Below are 17,431 nucleotides of genomic sequence, written 5' to 3'. Positions count from 1 at the left end.
GATGTTTTACTAACCCTACCTTGGATTAGTTACAGCAGGGTTTTTTTTTAGCTTTTTTTTTAGCTTTTTTTTTTACAATAGAAACAGAAAATCTGCAATTTTTATCATTTCTATTCCTCCTTACGGTGTTTACCAATCGGGTTCATTAATTTTACATTTTGATTGATCAAACGTTTCTGGACAAAGATTTTCTATATTTAAGGGAAATGGAAAGTGACTTGAATTTTTAACTTTTTTTTCTTAGCTTTGAAGAACTTTTGAAATGTTTTTTTCTGTATTTTTCAGTCCCATTAGATGGCTTGAACGTGCGATCGCTTACAATGTACACTGCTCAAAAAAATAAAGGGAACACTCAAATAACACATCCTAGATCTGAATGAATGAAATATTCTCATGAAATACTTTGTTCTGTACAAAGTTGAATGTGCTGACAACAAAATTACACAAAAATCATCAATGGAAATCAAATTTTTGAACCAATGTAGGCCTGGATTGTAGAGATCCCCAAAATGAAAGTGGAAACAAGTCAAAATGAAAATCAAAACAAGACAAAATTAAAGTAGAAACAAGTCAAAATGATGCTCAGTAGTGTGTGTGGCCTCCACGTGCCTATATGACCTCGCTACTGTACAACGCCTGGGCATGCTCCTGATGCTCTCCTGAGGGATCTCCTCCCAGACCTGGACTAAAGCATCTGTCAACTCCTGGACAGTCTGTGGTGCAACATGACGTTGTTGGATGGAGCGAGACATGATGTACCAGGTGTGCTCAATCAGATTCAGGTCTGGGGAATGGGCGGGCCAGTCCATAGCTTCAATGCCTTCATCTTGCAGGAACTGCTGACACACTCCAGCCACATGAGGTCTGGCATTGTCCTGCATTAGGAGGAACCCAGGGCCAACTGCACCAGCATATGGTCTCACAAGGAGTCTGAGGATCTCATCTCGGTACCTAATGGCAGTCAGGCTACCTCTGGAGAGCACATGGAGGGCTATGTGGCCTTCCAAAGAAATCCCACCCCACACCATTACTGACCCACTACCAAACCGGTCTTGCTGAAGGATGTTGCAGGCAGCAGATCGCTCTCCACAGCGTCTCCAGACTCTGTCATGTCTGTCACATATGCTGAGTGTGAACCTGCTGCCTGCAACATCCTTCAGCTTGACCGGTTTGGCAGTGGGTCAGTAATGGGGTGGGGTGGCATTTCTTTGGAGGGCAGCACAGCCCTCAATGTGCTTGCCAGAGGTAGCTGACTGCCATTAGGTACCGAGATGAGATCCTCAGACCCCTTGTGAGACCATATGCTGGTGCGGTTAGCCCTGGGTTCCTCCTAATGCAGGATAATGCCAGACCTCATGCGGCTGGAGTGTGTCAGCAGTTCCTGCAAGATGAAGGCATTGAAGCTATGGACAGGCCCACCTGTTCCCCAGACCTGAATCCGATTGAGTACATCTGGAACATCATGTCTCGCTCCATCCACCAACGTCACGTTGCACCACAGACTGTCCAGGAGTTGACGGATGCTTTAGTCAAGGTCTGGGAGGCAATCACTCAGGAGAACATCCGCAACCTCATCAGAAGCATGCCCAGGCATTGTAGGGAGGTCATAGAGGCACGTGGAGGCCACACACAATACTGAGCATCATTATGACTTGTTTCCCCTTTAATTTTGTCTTGTTTTGATTTTCATTTTCACTTGTTTCCACTTTCAATTTGGGGGTCTCTCCAAATCCAGGCCTCCTTTGGTTCAAAAATTTGATTTCCATTGATGATTTTTGTGTGATTATGTTGACAGCGCATTCAACTTTGTACAGAACAAAGTATTCAATGAGAATATTTCATTCATTTAGATCTAGGATGTGTTATTGGAGTGTTCCCTTTATTTTTTTGAGCAGTGTATATGGCATTACCACAGAACTGAGTGATACAGAGACATTGTGCTTCTCCTGTGGAGCTCAGCCTCACAGGAGGACCAAAATGGCAGATACAGAGGTCTTCGGTAAACCTCCAAGTGCCATGGTGCCCCACCATTTCTTACTAAGGAGCGGGATCAGGAACCGAGGAACATGGCAAAGGATGTAATAATAAATCTTATGGCATGAAGGCTTAAAATAAAAGGTATACACTGTTATGATTATTTTTACCTTTATATTTTTTATTTTATTTTTAGTGTTTTTCTATGGAACTATTATAATACTCTAACCCCAGCCCTCACCACAACACTAAGCCCAGCTCTCACCACAACACTAAGCCAAGCCATCACCACAGCACTAAGCCCAGCCCTCACCACAACACTAAGCCCAGTCATCACCACAACCCTAAACCCAGCCCTCACAACAACTCTAACGTCAGCCCTCACCACAACTCTAAGCCCAGCCATCACTGAAAATGAAACCCCAGCCCTCAACGCAATATTTACTCCAGCTCTTGCCCTAACACTGACCAAAACTCTGGCTCTATCCCTAACCCTAACTAACGCCAGCCCTCACCACAACCCTTACTCAGGCCCTCACCACAACACTATGCCCAGCCCTCACTCCAACACTAACCGCAGCCCTCACCACATTAATCCCAGCCCTCACCACAACCCTAACCTTAGCCCTCACCACAACCCTATCCCCAGGCCTCACCACAACACTAAGCCCAGCCCTCACCACAACCCTAAGCCCAGGCCTCACAAAAATTCGAACGCCAGCCCTCACCACAACCCTAACCCCAGCCATCACCGAAACTGTAACCCCAGTCCTCACGGCAACACTTACTCCAGCTCTAGCCCTAACACTGACCCAAACTCTGACTCTATCCCTATAACTAACGCTAGCCCTCACCACAACCCTAAGCCCAGTCCTCACCATAACCCTAACTCCAGCCCTTACCGCAACCCTAAACCCAGCCCTCACTGCAACACTAAGCCCAGCCATCACCACAACCCTAAGCCCAGCCCTCACAACACTAACGCCAGCCCTCACCACAACCCTTACTCAGGCCCTCACCACAACACTATGCCCAGCCCTCACTCCAACACTAACCGCAGCCCTCACAACATTAATCCCAGCCATCACCACAACCCTAACGTTAGCCCTCACCACAACCCTAATCCCAGCCCTCACCACAACACTAAGCCCAGCCCTCACCACAACCCTAAGCCCAGGCCTCACAAAAACTCAAACGCCAGCCCTCACCACAACCCTAACCCCAGCCATCACCGAAACCGTAACCCCAGTCCTCACGGCAACACTTACTCCAGCTCTGGCCCTAACACTGACCCAATCTCTGACTATCCGTAGCCCTAACTAACGCCAGCCCTCACCACAACCCTAAGCCCAGTCCTCACTATAACCCTAACTCCAGCCCTTACCGCAACCCTAAACCCAGCCCTCACCGCAACACTAAGCCCAGCCCTCACCACAACACTAAGCCAAGCCCTCACCACAACTCTAACGCCAGCCCTCACCACAACCCTAAGCCCAGCCATCACTGAAAATGAAACCCCAGCCCTCACCGCAACACTTACTCCAGCTCTTGCCCTAACACTGACCCAAACTCTGGCTCTATCCCTAGCCCTAACGCCAGCCCTCACCACAACCCTAAGCCCAGTCCTCACTATAACCCTAACTCCAGCCCTTACCATAACAATAAACCCAGCCCTCACCGCAACCCTAAGCCCATCCCTAACCGCAACCATAAGCACAGCCCTCACTGCAACCATAACCCCAGCCCTCACCGCAACCCTAACCTCAGCCCTTAACACAACCCTAACGTCAGCCCTCACAACAACCCTAATCTCAGCTCTCAACACAATCCTGAGCCCAACCCTCAAAGCAACCCTAACCCCAGCTCTAGCCTTAACACTGACCCAAACTCTGGCTCTAAGCCTAGTCCTAACTAGTCTCAACACTACCCTTGGTTAGGATTGGAAAGAGTGCATAGATTGTAAAGTCTGTTATAATATTAGTGTTTTTTTAAGTGGAAACTTTTTATAACTATGGCTAGCTCCCCAAGCAATCCCCTCCCCTTTTGAAATTACAAGTTATGATCGAAGATCTGCGGATAGCAGTGGACAGAGCACCTGGGTCATTACTATCTTGCTCAGGCATCTTGTTTGCTGCCTATGCAGAGCACAGTAACCAAAGAGAAACTAAAATAATCTGCTGCACAGCAACTGAGGGCAGCAACCACAAAATCAAGCAGCTTTAGACTGTTTTACTCATTTAGCTTCAGGACCATATGACAGGCACAGTCACTCAAAGAAGAAGACATGTTTACTAGTGATGAGTGATCTTGCTTGGCACTACTCGGTACTCGCCCAAACATCTCACTGCTCAAGATGCTTGGAGCTCGCCGAGTATTTCCGGAGTTGCTTGGCAGGAGCTCGGGTCCCCACCCTGCATGTTTGGCGCTCTTTAGAGAGCCAATGAACATGCAGGGATTGTCTGCCACACAGTGTAAAGCTGCAGCCATGTTGGTTGTGGCATTACAGTGATTGGCTGGATGCACAGCATCATCAGGTCTATATCAGACCTGGCGCTGCCCTGCTCGTCACATTCAGCTCCGGAATCAGATAGTGTAGGGAGAGTTGCTGCTGAGCTAGGGAGAGATTTACTTGGTTCTTACTTAGTGTGGGTATACTATATATAATACACATCTCAACTAACAGTCCTTCTGAGGACTAATAAAGCTGCATAGATATCAGTGCTAGGCAGGCAGGCAGTGTATGTGGCAGACTGCAGTGCATATAGCAAGAGGGTCCATTCCAGCTCTGTCTGCTGCTGCTGCATTTAAATGTTGTTGCAGTGTGTTAGCAAAGTTATTGACACCAGTTTTCTGCTAAAAATAGTAACCTACAGGTCAGCAATTCTAAACTGTGGTTTGTCCGTCACACGGATCACATATAAGTTTGCTACAAATTCAGCCATTTGTATTGAAAGTGGAAAGTATTGTAATCCATTTAAAATGGGTAAGACACGTGGCAAGGGACGAGGACCTGGACGTGATGGTGAAGGTGCATGCAGAGGGCAATGCTGTGGGCATGCTGAAATTGTGCCACAACAAACACCCACAACTTCTCACCCGACCTTCCTGTCCCAATTACTAGGGGACCGCAGCAGGACACCACTATTGAAACCAGAGCAGTGTCAAAAGGTTGTTGGTTGGATAATGCTTCTGGTCAGTTTGCCACCACCACCAGCACCCTGTCTTCCACATGGTCAAGTCTCAGTAGCCATGAATCTGGACCGCATATTCCTCATTCTGATCCTCCTTCCTCCCACCATGTTGAGTGCACGAAGACAACTGATCCCACACTTGGACACTCCGAAGAGCTGCTCACTTTTCTATTTACAGGTCTCTCGCCAGGTCCACTTGAAGTGGGTCAAGAGGAGATCGCATGTAGCGATGCCCAAATATTTGAGGAGCCACGGTCACACAAAGGCAACGGTGGGAAAGTGTCACAAGAGGTGGACGATGATGAGACACAATTGCCAGAAAGTCAGGAGGACAAGAGTACGGAAGTGAAAGACGAGGTGGTGGATGATATAGGAGAAGGAAGTGTTGGAGCTTCAAGACGTAATCCACTTGTAAGCCCTCCTGGGCTGGGTTCAATATAAAACAGGTGGGTGCACGTTTCCACTGGTGAAAGCAGTAAATATCCGAATAAAGGAGGAGAAAAATTCGGCACAGCAACTTGTATAAAGTAAAAAACTTTATTTGACTTTCAAGCCATGTTTAAAATGCACAAAAAACCTGACACGTTTCTGGTGCACTAAAGTAGAAGCACCCTTAGTCACAGGCCTTTTTGGTGGATGATATAGTAACTGATCCAACCTGGCAGGAGGACATGCAGAGCGAGGACAGCAGCACACAGGGGAGGGAGGCGTAGCACCCCAACAGGCAGGAAGAAGCAGTGTGGTGGCTGCAGACAGAAGGTGGGCAACCATTTGGGTAACATCAACACGACGGGAGTTGCCAGTACAACTGTTAGGTCTTCCCGAGTCTAGTTGCTTTTTAAAGACTCTGCCGATAACCCCAAACAGGCCATTTCCACCACCTGCCAGGTCAGCATCAGCAGGGGTAGCAAAACTACCAGCCTGACCACCACCAGCATGATCAGGCACATAGCAGCAAAGCACCCAACTTTGTGTGCAAAACCCCAGAGTCCAGGAACAGTGTCTGCAAGTGATACTACTGCTTCTTCCACTGTTGTGCGTGCAAGCCAATCCCCTGTCCACGGTGCATGCGAAGATGCCTCCTGCCCTGCACCTGTCATTGCACACACTCAACTAGCACCATCAGCAAGCACGTCCACATCCTTGTCCCAGCGCAGCGTTCAGTTGTCCATACCCCAGTCCTTGGAATGCAAGAAAATGTTGCCTTTTAGGCTCGTGGAGATGGAAGCTTTCCACAACCTGATGGTGGTGGCAGTCCCAAGGTCCCCAGCCGCCACTATTTCTTCCATTGTGCCATCCCCGCATTACACAAGCATGTGTCCCACAACATTAGCCGTGCCCTCTACTACTGGGAAAGTCCACTTAACCATGGACACGTGGACAAGTGCTTGTGGGCAGGGATGCTACATCTCGCTGACGGCACACTGGGTTAATATAGTGGAAGCCGGAACCCAGTTGGACCTTGGGATGGAACATGGCCTCCCGACGCCGAGGATTGCGGGCCCTATGTCAATCAGGGTTACCCCCACAGTGTACAGCTCCTGCACTTCATCCTCCTCCTCTTTAGCATCCATCTCTGAAATGACCACCTCAGTCACAAGCTGGAAGCACTGCAGCACTTCCTCAGCCAAATGGCAACAGGCTGTGCTGAAGCTAATATGCATAGGTGACAAACCGCACAATACTGAAGAGCTGTGGACAGCTCTGAAAGAGCAGGCAGATCTGTGGCTGACACCGCTGAACCTACAGCCAGGCATGATAATGTGTGACAATGGCCGGAACCTGGTGGCGACTCTGAGGCGAGGCGAGCTCACATGTCTGGCCCATGTGTTTAACCTTGTGGTTCAGCGTTTTCTCAAAACCTACCTGGAGATTCCAGATCTGCTTGTCAAAGTACGCTGATGGTGTGCCCATTTTAGAAAGTCAGCTACAGCTTCTGCCGCCCTTGCCGTGCTTCAGCATTTGCAGCTTCCGGCTCTCCGACTGATGTGTGATGTCCCCACGCAATGGAACTCTACAATGCAAATGTTGGGATGTATTTATGAGCAGAAGAGGGCAGTTGTTGACGACCAGCATCAACAAGTCTGTCGGTATTCAGTTCAGACTCCACACATAAGCCCTCAGGAGTGGACATGGATCTCAGACATATGTACCATCCTACCAAACTTTGAGGACTCCACCAAGATGGTGAGCGCTGATGACGCCATAATTAGCGTTACCATCCCTCTTCTCTGTGTTCTGAAACTCTCTCTGCTCACAATCAAAGAGGATGCATTGCAGGCGGAGCAAAATGAGATGGAGCAAGTAAGCATACAGGGTGACTACACACAGCCCAGACTCATGTCATCCCAACGTGGATTGGTTGACAATGAGGAAGAGGAGGAGGAAGAACAGGAGCTAGTTTCATGCGCTATAGATCGTAATACAAGCACAACTGTCATACTGTCTGCTCAGCGTGGATGGCCTGAGGACAGGGAAGAGAAGAGCATGGTCAGTCGTTCTCTTGATGAAGACACAGAAGTTTTGCCTGTTAGCAATCTGCCATGCATGGCTGAGTTTATGTTACGCTGCCTTTCCCGTGACCCTCACATTCTCCAAATGTTGGGTGACAGACAGTCATTACTTCTTGGTGACACTTCTAGACCCACGCTACAAGGAGAACTTTCTATCTCTTATACCCGAGGCAGACATTTCTGCTAAGATGGGGCAGTATCAGAAGGCCCTTGTTGCGGAATTATTAAAAAAAATTACCATCTGAAAACGCTGGCGGCAGAAGTCACAGTTCGCTGGACAAACAAGGAGTACAGGCGAGAGAGACAAAACTCCAATCCAGCAGAGGCAGGGGAACACTGGCAAAGTTCTGGGAGAGTTTTCTCAGACCCTCCCATTGCCCTGAGGCGTGGGGTACTCTCACAAGGAGTGCAAAGTTTGGGAAGATGGTGAGGGAGTACCTTGCTGACCGTACCAATGTCCTCCGTGATTCCTCTGTGCCTTATAATTATTGGGTATCCAAGCTGGACACGTGGCATGAACTGGTTCTCTACGTCTTGGAGGTCCTGGTCTGCCCTGCCGCTAGCGTTTTGTTAGAGCGGGTATTTAGTGTCGCTGGTGAAATTATAATTGATAAGTAGAGTTGAGCGACTTTTGGTTTTTTAGGGTCGAGTTTCGTTTCGTGAAACCCGACTTTTCCAAAAGTCGGGTCGAGCAAGATCGTCCGATTATAGGGAAAAGCCGGGGTCGTCCCGAAACACGAAACCCAATGTAAGTCAATGGGGAATAAAAGTCGGCAGTGAGAGGAGGACAGGAAACACACCTACAGTGCCCATTTGAATGCCAAAAGCATCAATTCTTCTTACTTAAGCTTGTCAACCTTAATTAACTTCATAATACAAGTTACGCACTGAAAAATGGGGGTTATTTGGCTAAAGTTGTGGGGGGGGAGGGCTGGCTCCAGGTTTTCATGTGCCCTGAGCGAAAGAGCGCCCCTTTAACACATACCACAACTCATCATGCTCCGATACGGCAGAGAAATAGCGGTATAGTACAATGAAAAATACCTCACTTTTTACATCTCATGACGAGGCCCATCTATTTCTCCATACAAAATCATTGGTCCCATATAATGTTTGAAACAGTATATGATGAGCTCCACATAATGCTACAGTATATGTTGGTCCCCGTGGATGAAGCTCCACTGTCTAATGGGCCCAAATAATGCGCCAAACATAATGGGCCCCATTTCTAATGCTCTAGTGTATAATGGGCCCTGTAAATGCTGCTCCAGTGTCTGATGTCCACCTTTGGAATGTTCCAGTGTATGGTGGGCCCCATCTATCATTCTCCAGAGTATAGTGCTCCCCAAAAATTGCTGTCCCAACATTGAAAACAATCAAATAAGTCTCCTCGCTAGGGAATCCCTGTACTAGTCTAGACTCCTCGTCGTCCCCATCTTCCATCTCACTGCACAGTATTTCAACTTTGCAAGTGCTGTGGTCCTGAGCAAGCAGGGGGGGCCCACTCATTGGCGACGGCACTGGCACAGTGCCCCTGATAATACGGTGGTGTGTCTGATGGCGGGTGGGCCGAACCTGCACTTTCATCTGCAGCTTCCTCTTTGTCACCGTGTAAGATGGAACTGTATATGGGAAGGGTAACCTGAGTTTCATCAGGGTCAGATTCAGGCCGGGTAGCGTGCGAGGGGAATGTAGTGGTCTGGGTCAATGTACCAGCAGATTCATCAAGCAGTGGCTGGGCATTAGTGCACTTGAGTCGCCCCCAGGAGTACGGTCGCCACAGTGGCATTACCTTCTTCCTAGGGAGTGTGATGTCATGCTTGGGAGCAACGAACGATCTCTCTAGCAGGTTAACTGATTGGGCGGCGTTATTCCCACGAGTCATGACCCTCCAAACAGCGTTCATGAAGGCAAAGTGTTTGTTTTACGTGGGCAGTATGGTTGCAAAGCTGAACCTTAAAGGAATGTCCAGAAGGGCACCACCAGGAGTGGAGCCTACGGTTAAATTCGACTCCACCTGGGAAACCTCAACCATGCCAGCTACAGAACAGATGCACACATTGCAAGCTTAATTCCGTTAACGAACGAGACTCCGTCATGCCCCGCGGTCCGAGTCCGGCTTACTAGAGGGACACGTGAGGCTCTGGCACATGAGATTGGCCAATAACTGGTGTGTCATGCCCTTACATGTCCGTGGCTGCATGTGCGCTACACTGAAAAGGCCAGCGTTTGTCGCTTACAGGTGCAGATAACCCGCTGAACAACGTTAGTGATGGGGATCACTGATTACAATTATTACCCGCGAACGATGATTTCCCAGTAAGTGCAGGTCAACCGCAGTTCCGGAATTAGGCCTAACCGTCATTCCTGAAAAAATGAAAAACTTACGTGTGCAAACCACAGGTGCTGTAGCTTGCTCAACAGCTCGCCAGCCGTTCTCAGGCCCAGTATGGGTTACACGTGATTGCACAAAGGTGAGAAAGGGTACCGTATCCCCAGATAACATGTATGGATAGCGTACACATTCAAAATATATGTCTATACATCAGGAGGCAGGCTCAGACGGTGTCAGGCACAGTATGGATTGCACGTGATTGCACAAAGGTTAGAAAGGGTAACGTATCTCCGGATAACATGTATGGATAGCGTACACATTCAAAATATATGTCTATACATCAGGAGGCAGGCTCAGACGGTGTCAGGCACAGTATGGATTGCACGTGATTGCACAAAGGTTAGAAAGGGTACCGTATCCCCAGATAACATGTATGGATAGCGTACACATTCAAAATATATGTCTATACATCAGGAGGCAGGCTCAGACGGTGTTAGGCCCAGTATGGATTGCACGTGATTGCACAAAGGTTAGAAAGGGTACCGTATCCCCGGATAACATGTATGGATAGCGTACACATTCAAAATATATGTCTCAGGAGGCAGGCTCAGACGGTGTCAGGCACAGTATGGATTGCACGTGATTGCACAAAGGTTAGAAAGGGTACCGTATCCCTGGATAACATGTATGGATAGCGTACACATTCAAAATATATGTCTATACATCAGGAGGCAGGCTCAGACGGTGTCAGGCCCAGTATGGATTGCACGTGATTGCACAAAGGTTAGAAAGGGTACCGTATCCCCGGATAACATGTATGGATAGCGTACACATTCAAAATATATGTCTCAGGAGGCAGGCTCAGACGGTGTCAGGCACAGTATGGATTGCACGTGATTGCACAAAGGTTAGAAAGGGTACCGTATCCCTGGATAACATGTATGGATAGCGTACACATTCAAAATATATGTCTATACATCAGGAGGCAGGCTCAGACGGTGTCAGGCCCAGTATGGATTGCACGTGATTTCACAAAGGTTAGAAAGGGTACCGTATCCCCAGATAACATGTATGGATAGCGTACACATTCAAAATATATGTCTCAGGAGGCAGGCTCAGACGGTGTCAGGCACAGTATGGATTGCACGTGATTGCACAAAGGTTAGAAAGGGTACCGTATCCCCAGATAACATGTATGGATAGCGTACACATTCAAAATATATGTCTATACATCAGGAGGCAGGCTCAGACGGTGTCAGGCACAGTATGGATTTGACGGCCCAGACTGCACAGCGGAGGAGCAGGGAGAGGTAAAGATTGCAAATGCTGGGGCCCTGCCCAAGCAAGGGGGTCCCACTCGTGGGCGTCGGTACTGGCACTGGGCCCCTCATAGTACAGCGGTGTGTCTGACGGCGGGTGTGCACCACCACCGTCAGAGACACTTGATTGCACTATGAGGGACCCTGTGCCAGTGCCCGCGCCCAAGAGTCGGCCTACCCACCTGTCCAGGGCAACGGCACTCGCACGGTGTCGTGCGCTAGGTGGTGACCCCGGCCATGGGGGGGGAGGCAGCACAGTTAGGGAGTTTTAGAAAGTGGCATATGTTGATGTTGGACATTCAGCTGATGCAAAAGGCAAAATAGGTGAAGTCCCAGGAAGAGGTGGACCAAAGCAAGCCATTTTTCTGTCACCCTATGTGTCATCAGGGGAAGGTGGGACAAAATCCTTGGAAACCCATGCATGGTTCTTTTTAATGAAGGTTAGATCATCCACATTTTGGGTTGACAGACGGGTCCTTTTTTCTGTCAGGATTGATCCAGCTGCACTGAAGACTCTTTCCGATAGCACACTTGCAGCTGGGCAAGCGAGCTCCTGTAAGGCATATTGGGCCAATTCAGGCCAGGTGTCCAGTTTAGCGGCCCAATAGTCAAAGGGGAATGACCTGTGTGGGAGAACATCGATATGGGAGGAAAAGTAGTTTGTAACCATAGTTGACAACTGCTGTCTCCTGTCACTTTCCATCGATGCAATATTACCAGTTGTGTGAGCGGTATTTGAAAAATCAGTCCACAACATTGTCATGAAACCCCTGTCTCCAACGTCACTTCTGCTGTGTGCACCACGAACACCTCTGCCAAGCTGCCCCCGGCCCGTACGGCTCGTGTGAGAACCATCACCGCTGCTGTGTGCTGGGAATGCCTCAAGCAACCGATTTACCAGAGTTGCTTGTTTATTAGCCAATATTAGGTCAAGGTTCTCCTGTGGCATGATGTTTTGTAATTTGCCTTTATAGCGTGGATCCAGGATGCTGGCCAACCAGTAGTCGTCATCGTTCATCATTTTGGCAATGCGGGGGTCCCTTTTTAGGATCTGCAAGGCATAATCTGACATGTGGGCCAATGTTCCCGGTGTCAATGATGCACTGCGAGTGCTGGGTGGAGGAGCACTTTCTGGCAAATCCACATCCCTCCAGTCACGCACAAACCCTGTACCAGACCTTGCCACACCAACATTTTCACTTGCCCCACGAGATGCATCCTCCTCCCCTAAGTAATCATCCCCATCATCATCCTCCTCCTCCTCTTCTTCCTCCACCTTGTCCAGGAGAGGTCCCTGAGCAGACAATGGCTGAATGTCATCAAGGATTCCCTCCTCCTCTTCCTCCTCATCAACATTGGCTGCAGACGCCTGCTCCTTAAGGTGCGTCAAAGTTTGCATGAGCAGATGCATAAGTGGGATGCTCATGCTTAGGATGGTGTCGTCTGCGCTTACCAGCCGTGTGCATTCCTCAAAACACTGAAGGACTTTACAAAGGTCTTTCAGCTTCGACCACTGCACACCTGTCAACTCCATGTCTGCTCTCAAAGTGCCTGGCCATGTATCCTCCCACAAATGCATTATGGCCTGCCTCTGCTCGCACAGCCGCTCCACCATGTGCAGGGTGGAGTTCCACCTTGTTGCAATGTCGATAATGAGGCGGTGGTTGGGAAGGTGGAGCAATCGCTGCAGCTTCTGCATACGAACGGAGTGTACAGGCGACCGGCGGATGTGCGCGCACAGTCTTCGCACCTTCTGGAGCAGGGCTGTTAACTCCGGATAATTTTTGAGGAAGCACTGCACCACCAGGTTCAAGGTGTGAGCCAAGCAAGGTATGTGGCTGAGTTTTGAAAGGGCTATGGCTGCCACAAAATTACGGCCGTTATCACTAAGTACCTTGCCTGCCTCAATATGTACACTGCCCAGCCATGACTCAGTTTGTCGCTTCAAGTACTCGGCCAGCACCTCGGCGGTGTGTCTGTTGCCCAAACACATCATCTGCAACACAGCCTGCTGACGCTTTCCACTAGCTGCTCGATAGGGGGACACATCGTGTGCAACAGTGGCAGCTGCAGATGGAGTGCTCGTACGACTGCGCTCTGTGGACGAGCTTTCGCTTCTGGAGGAGGAGGAGGAGGAGGAGGGTCGAACGTCTACAGCCAACTGTTTCCTATACCGTGGGCTAGGCAGCACTGTCCCACCACCGCTGTCCCCTGTGGACCCTGCATCCACCACATTAACCCAGTGCGCAGTGATGGACACGTAACGGCCCTGGCCATGCCGACTGGACCATGCATCAGTTGTGAGGTGCACCTTTCCGCTCACTGACTGCTTGAGTGCATGGACAATGCGGTCTTTCACATGATGGTGGAGGGCTGGGATGGCTTTGCGAGAGAAGTGGCGACTGGGTAGGTCATAGCGTGGTACTGCATAGGCCATGAGTTCGCGGAAAGCTGTGCTTTCCACCAACCGAAAGGGCATCATCTCAAACGAGATTAGTTTGGCAATGTGGGCGTTCAAACCCAGTGTACGCGGATGAGAGACTGAGTACTTTCTTGACCTACTCATAGTGTCTGGGAGGGTGAGCTGGACTTGAGAGCTGCATATGGTGGAAGTAGCGGTGGACAGGGCGGACTGAGAGAGGGTTGATGATGGTGATGGAGTTGGTGTTCTTTCTGATGGCCTAGAATCAGTCTTTCGTTGATATAACAGTGGGATTCCCTGACTGCTGTGGCCTTGCAACAACACCTCAACATTTGCTGCTGTGCTAACCGGTGGGCTTACAGTGGGGGAAACAATGTAGCGTTGCTGACTACCTTCGTTGTGATCAGTTGCACATGTGGCACTTGAGGTTTGGTGTTGTGTCCACGCTTGCAAGTGCATGCTGGTTAAATGTCTAAGCACGCAACTGGTATTCAAATTTTTCAGATTTTTCCCTCGGCTAAAGGTCTTTGCGCACTTCTTACAGATAACCTTGGCCTGATCATGAGGATTTTGTTCAAAAAAGTGCCACACTGCACTCTTCCTACTTTGGCAGACATTTTGCGGCCTAGCACGCTGTGATCTTTTGACCCTCTGGACAAGCTGTCCAGCAACTCTTTTGATGTTTGGAACCTGTCTTTGGAGTGCTACGGGCCTGCCAGATAACAGCTGTTGTGATGTCGATGTCTGCTGTGGATGCTCCTCATCTGAGCTATTGGAAGCAGCACCCTCTTCCCCCAATGGATGCCAATCTGGGTCAACAACTGGGTCATCCATCACCTCCTCTTCTATGTCGTCTGCACCTTCCTCTGTGTCACCGTGTATGGTGGTATAGTGTGCGGGAAGGGGCACCTGAGTCTCATCAGGGTCAGAATCTGGCTCTGTACACTGCGAGGACAATGTAGTGCTCTGAGTGAATGTACCAGCAGAATCATCCATCAGCGGCTGTGCATCAGTGCACTCCATGTCAGATTCATCTTGGCCTGGGTAATTCACCATTTGACTTGATAATCCAGGCATGGTATGTGAAAACAGCTCCATGGAGTAATCAGTAGTATGGCCTGCGTCATCCTTCAATCTTGGTTGGGGTGAAGGACACAAGGAAAGGTGTGGTTCATGAACATGAGCCTCCAATGACGACTCAGTGCTTTTACTTTTTACAACTGAAGAAGAGGAGGCGATAGAGCTGGAGGCTGAGTCAGCAATGTAAGACAAAACTTTTTCCTGATGCTCTTGCTTTAAAAGCAGTTTGCCAACTCCTAGAAAACTAAGCGTTCGAGGCCTTATGTAGCCAGACGATGACGCAGGCTCAACACCTCCTGCATTCGGTCCTATTTTGCTCTTGCCACTACCATCAGATCCACCACCAACACCATCATTACCAGCTGCCAACCCCCGCCCAATTCCACGGCCTCTTCCACCAGCCCTCCTCATTTTTGGTAGAAATGTAGACAAAATCCAACAAACTATATAGTAATGTAAAACAAGGTACAAGGTGTCTATAGGACAGGGGAGATTTTGAATTTCTGCAGACACTTGTGGACACTGGACACTTTTGGATTGTGTGAGGCCCACTGATATCTGAGCGCTATGTGACAGGCTCGATGGCACAGCTGTGACCAAAGTGACTAGAGGATAAGGGAGATTTTGAATCTCTGCACACACTTTTGGACACTGGACACTTTTGGATTGTGTGAGGCCCAATTAATATCTGAGCGCTATGTGACAGGCTCGATGGCACAGCTGTGACCAAAGTGACTAGAGGATAAGGGAGATTTTGAATTTCTGCAGACACTTGTGGACACTGGACACTTTTGGATTGTGTGAGGCCCACTGATATCTGAGCGCTATGTGACAGGCTCGATGGCACAGCTGTGACCAAAGTGACTAGAGGATAAGGGAGATTTTGAATCTCTGCACACACTTTTGGACACTGGACACTTTTGGATTGTGTGAGGCCCAATGAATATCTGAGCGCTATGCGACAGGCTCGATGGCACAGCTGTGACCAAAGTGACTAGAGGATAAGGGAGATTTTGAATCTCTGCACACACTTTTGGACACTGGACACTTTTGGATTGTGTGAGGCCCAATGAATATCTGAGCGCTATGTGACAGGCTCGATGGCACAGCTGTGACCAAAGTTACTAGAGGATAAGGGAGATTTTGAATCTCTGCACACACTTTTGGACACTGGACACTTTTGGATTGTGTGAGGCCCACTGATATCTGAGCGCTATGTCACAGGCTCGATGGCACAGCTGTGACCAAAGTGACTAGAGGATAAGGGAGATTTTGAATCTCTGCACACACTTTTGGACACTGGACACTTTTGGATTGTGTGAGGCCCAATTAATATCTGAGCGCTATGTGACAGGCTCGATGGCACAGCTGTGACCAAAGTGACTAGAGGATAAGGGAGATTTTGAATCTCTGCACACACTTTTGGACACTGGACACTTTTGGATTGTGTGAGGCCCACTGATATCTGAGCGCTATGTCACAGGCTCGATGGCACAGCTGTGACCAAAGTGGCTAGAGGATAAGGGAGATTTTGAATCTCTGCACACACTTTTGGACACTGGACACTTTTGGATTGTGTGAGGCCCAATGAATATCTGAGCGCTATGTGACAGGCTCGATGGCACAGCTGTGACCAAAGTGACTAGAGGATAAGGGAGATTTTGAATCTCTGCACACACTTTTGGACACTGGACACTTTTGGATTGTGTGAGGCCCACTGATATCTGAGCGCTATGTCACAGGCTCGATGGCACAGCTGTGACCAAAGTGACTAGAGGATAAGGGAGATTTTGAATCTCTGCACACACTTTTGGACACTGGACACTTTTGGATTGTGTGAGGCCCAATTAATATCTGAGCGCTATGTGACAGGCTCGATGGCACAGCTGTGACCAAAGTGACTAGAGGATAAGGGAGATTTTGAATCTCTGCACACACTTTTGGACACTGGACACTTTTGGATTGTGTGAGGCCCAATGAATATCTGAGCGCTATGTGACAGGCTCGATGGCACAGCTGTGACCAAAGTGACTAGAGGATAAGGGAGATTTTGAATCTCTGCACACACTTTTGGACACTGGACACTTTTGGATTGTGTGAGGCCCAATGAATATCTGAGCGCTATGTGACAGGCTCGATGGCACAGCTGTGACCAAAGTGACTAGAGGATAAGGGAGATTTTGAATCTCTGCACACACTTTTGGACACTGGATACTTTTGGATTGTGTGAGGCCCACTGATATCTGAGCACTATGTGACAGGCTCGATGGCACAACTGTGACCAAAGTGACTAGAGGATAAGGGAGATTTTGAATCTCTGCACACACTTTTGGACACTGGACACTTTTGGATTGTGTGAGGCCCAATGAATATCTGAGCGCTATGTGACAGGCTCGATGGCACAGCTGTGACCAAAGTGACTAGAGGATAAGGGAGATTTTGAATCTCTGCACACACTTTTGGACACTGGACACTCTTGGATTGTGTGAGGCCCAATGAATATCTGAGCGCTATGTGACAGGCTTGATGGCACAGCTGTGACCAAAGTGACTAGAGGATAAGGGAGATTTTGAATCTCTGCACACACTTTTGGACAC

This window comes from Dendrobates tinctorius, unplaced genomic scaffold (assembly GCF_039654945.1).
Source record: "Dendrobates tinctorius isolate UK_male_01 unplaced genomic scaffold, ASM3965494v1 ptg000367l, whole genome shotgun sequence".
NCBI lineage: Eukaryota > Metazoa > Chordata > Amphibia > Anura > Dendrobatidae > Dendrobates > Dendrobates tinctorius.
Note: the sequence above shows the minus strand (reverse complement) of the source record.